Below are 4,675 nucleotides of genomic sequence, written 5' to 3'. Positions count from 1 at the left end.
GTTTTTTTTTTTACAAACAAAAATCTGAAACAATTTCTCACTCTAAATATAAATTTATATTTGTGTTTCTTGAATATAGTAATTACTGAAAAAAAGTAATTTGAAGTAAATTAATAATTTGAAACTAATTGAAGTTAATTGAAAATCCGTATCGTTTCACTTAGTTAATGTGAATTTCACAAATCAAGTTTTTTTTGCATTATCTTGATCAAATGAAAGTATTACAGAAAAAAATTACATTCCACAATAGTATATTTCAATAATGTAATTGATATTTTATCAAATGAAAATGTTTCATCTAATAAGGATAAGAAAAGTAATTGTAATATATTTTTATCATAGTATCGTTAAACAAATCCTAAATATTAGGATTTGTACAGTGCCAGAAGGCACAGAATAAATAATCCTGTCCTGCGGATTTAATTTAATTATCTTAAACGTGATTATTAAAATACCATCATAACCAGGATTCATGTTTCATTAGTTAATTTCAGTTCGTTGTTCTATTAAATGTTCAGTCACTTTGCAAATTCATGAAGTGAAAGAATTTAATTTCCCTTCAACAAAGGAGAAATTCCTTGTATTTGAATACCTTCAGTCTTTTTCCAGAAAATAGAAAGCAATCTTCATGGTCAGCAATCGTTTGAAATGTCCACCTTAAGACAATTTCTCAAAAATTAAGAAATCAAATTAGAATGTTAATTTTACCTCATGTAATATTAACCACTCAACATACTAAGTTTTTGGAGAAACTTATGTTGAGTGGTTAACTCAACCGGCATATGATTCCATTGATGCACATTTGTAATATTAATTTAATATTCATTAAATCCCAATATGCAATTTTATATGTATATGTATAGTATGCATATAAATTTTGTACGATCCCTCATATCAGACACTTTCATCTGATAAATGGAAAGAAAAACAATCCCTTAACTGTTCACCTTATGACAATTTTTCAAAAATTAAGAAATCGAATTTAAATGTTAATTTTACCCCATGTAGAAGTAACCACTCAAAATATGAAGTTTTTGGAGAAAAATATATAATGTTGAGTGGTTAACTTAATCAGCATGTGTTTCCATTGATGTATATTTCTAATATTAATGATTAAAATCCCAATATTGGTCAATGTACAAGCTTACAAGCCAATAAAAATAAAATAAAAAAAAATCCTAATATGCATTATTATATGTACTATATATAATAGTAAAAAAGATCAAAATAATCCCAAATCATTTCTGGGGATGAATTAAATAATTCGTATAAATGTATATGGTGAAAATCTGATCTGAATGAATTAGAAATGAAATATGATAAAAACCACTGTCTGATGTAGGCGCAGAAACATCTTTTTCACCAAGTTACCATTGATTTCTTTTGTAGTTTCTTAGTTGTAAATGTAGTTATAGTAGAAATAACTAACAAATATATAAATTGCTCTAGTACAACTAAATGCTCGGAATATGACTACGACTAAAAAAATATATAGTCAAAGTGTTTCAGTTTCTTAAATCGAAGTTACTATACTGTATTGATAACGAATTTCTGATGTAGGTGTAAAAACACCTCTTTTCGCCAAGTTACCATTGATTCCTTTTATAGTTTCTTTGTTGTAAATATAGTTATAGTACGAATAAGCTGTAACAAACATACAAATTACGCTATAGTACAACTAGATGTTGTAAATGCTCGGAATATGACGGCGATTATGAGAATATACTGTCGAAATGTTTCAATTTCTGAAATCGAAGTTACTATATTGTATTGATAAATACAATAACACCTTTTTTCACCAAGTTACCATACAACTCGTTTGTAGTTTGTTCGTTGTAAATACACCTAAGTCTGTTTTTACACGGTCTTTTTGTACACAGTTTTGATATAACAAGGTTTGAAAATTGAATATTTTTAATTTTTTTACACGATTTTATTCCATTTAGCACGATTTGAAATTTTATGTACTTAATTTTTTTTTGTAAAATTTAATTTTTGCGAAGTATGTTCATATCACAACAAAGTATTTATGAAAGAAAAAAGTCTGAAACCATCGATAGTATCGAAAGTTTGCGAACACTAGCATAAAGATTTAAGTGAATTCCCCTTTAGCGCGTACAAACAATTTTTACTGGTCAAAGCAAATGTGAATAGCACTAATTTAGGGGAATTATTATTAAAATAAACACGAATTCTTGTTCTTGAAAATTCTTGTTTTTCACTAATTTTAATAGGTTCTAGAGAGTAGGACAAATCACCCATTTTTGTATAAGATCAATGTCTTTTTTTACACGGCTTCTTCTGGAACCAATCTCCGTGTAAAAACAGACTTAGGTGTATAGTTATAGCACAAATAAATAAATAACTATAACAAATTTATAAATTGCTAAATTTTGTAAATGCTCGGAATATAACGACTAAAAGAATATAAGTGCTTAAATTTCTGAAACAGAAGTTACTATATACTGTATTGATAAATTTCCGGATTAAATAATTGTCAAGTGATTTTAATACCTCTAGTTATTTTTTACCGGTAGAAAATAAGGTATTTCATTTGTACAAATGTATGATTTGAATTTGTATTCAATCACTGATATATGAAGTATGTAAAACCATAAATTTCGTAAAATTCAGCGCATTTTAGAAAAGTAAACCCTAAACGATCTTCCAAAATCAATTACTTCGAGCATCAAAATTCGACTCCCACGTTACTAAGAAAAAGTTAAAATTAAAAAGATACCAAAAATATTAGGTCGTACATTTTATTATATTTATACCGCTATAAACTTAAAATATATAAAAATTATCCCAAACCACACAAATACGGGAGGTCTGGATCACATACAAAAATAATTTAAACTAAACAATATTCACAAGAGTAAATGATTAATTATAGTATTTTATATGCACATGACAACGTCACGATCGAAATTATATAAAAAATTCATTTTTTTTTTCAGATTAGACATAGCTACACAACATACAATGTTTGTCAATATAATTTTAAATAAATATTGCATCGAATTAGCCGCAAGGCGACATTTTCACTCGTCATTAACAATAGTACTAAGAAGGTGTAAGTGATGCAAGGAAAGTGTGCAGCCTCTTGTAATAGATAATAGATAAATGAAGATTCGATGAGATGATTTACAATACAAGTACAGGGTATGATTATTATAATAACAGAGGAACCGGGCATACTTTCCTTGCATCTTGTGAAGAAAGTCGCACAGGTACCTTTCCATAACATTAAACGTTCTCTTCCTCAAAGCCACCATGTCACACACATACAAAAGTTCATAAGACTTTAATATATAAAAAACGATTACAAACGGAATTGTGATATCAAACTAGGATGAACTAATTGGAGTATAATGGTTTATTTTTGTCTTGTCAATCCATGGGGAGTTGTTAAAGCCATCATGGTTTTGTCAACTTTGATTTTCTTAGTCGTAAAGTTAGAAACACGCCTACGTTTATTTTGGAAATCGTCACGACGATCATTATTCCATGGGCCACGATTTCCTTTTCGCTGATCGTCAAATCTATTGTTGCCGCCACCACGCGGTCCTTGTCGTATTCCATATAATTTCCGCCCATATCCTATAGAGTGCACAAAAACAAAATAATACACACTGGAAGTGCAGATTCAAAGCTAAAGGCCTGGTTATTGCTTTGGCCACATATTGATTGGTTCTGGTTCTGATTGTCTATTGATAATCAGATTGTTAGACACGTTCTTTTTTTTATATGGTTGTTGGCGCATCAATCCAGTGACACTTTGCTAACTTTGCAATGTGGATTATGCAGTTTACGTATATATAGAATTACTATATAGATTAAAGTATAGAGACCAAATAGACGAAGCCTGGGCACATTACACCTCATAAGGTAGAAACTATATTTCTATCAACATTTATGATTTCACAAAGCACACTTCACTGTATGAAGTGATTTTTTGTCGAGAGTTTAATGAAACTAATGATTCCAGATTACCTAACATTATTTTAGGACAACACTGTTCCAACGTTCATCTAATATTTATTCCACCGAGACATAGGAAGTGTATTTTATATTGAGTGAACATCAAACTCACTAGATTTTAATAGGTTAAACATTTTGAAAATGTTTTTTTTTGGTGATATATAATTGTGATTCATAATTTATTGTATTGCATGAGCAAGCGCAGGTTAAACATTAATATTCAAATGTTTGATTAATATTTTTATAATCTGTTTTTGCTATTCAGGCGGATTTCACGTTACTATAAATGCATCGGCATATTAAACATTAATATTCAAATGTTTGATTAATAATTTTATAATCTATTTTTCCTATTCAGGCGGATTTCACGTTACTATAAATGCATCGGCATATACTTAGTGTGAGAAACAAATGACCGTAAGATGGTTACTTTAATTATAAATTTTAATAATTATAATTTGAAGTACAGAATTGAGTTGAATGTTAATTCAAGTACATCCACTGAAAATCAAATCCATGCCATCTCAAAAGAATCAAAGTATTTAAGAATTAAAGTATTTAATATTTTTTAAATTAAAGTATTTAAAGAATAAAGAAAATATTAGGTTTTAATACACTATAAAAAGCAATTGACTGAGTTCAATGGTATTGTAAAACTAAGTGATAGTAGTTGAGTAATGAATAATGTTTC

The sequence above is a fragment of the Ctenocephalides felis genome, unplaced genomic scaffold, assembly GCF_003426905.1.
Source record: "Ctenocephalides felis isolate EL2017-DRISC unplaced genomic scaffold, ASM342690v1 CF-g0.4_SCAFFOLD_03573, whole genome shotgun sequence".
In the NCBI taxonomy this organism is placed as follows: domain Eukaryota; kingdom Metazoa; phylum Arthropoda; class Insecta; order Siphonaptera; family Pulicidae; genus Ctenocephalides; species Ctenocephalides felis.
This window is presented reverse-complemented; position numbering follows the sequence as displayed.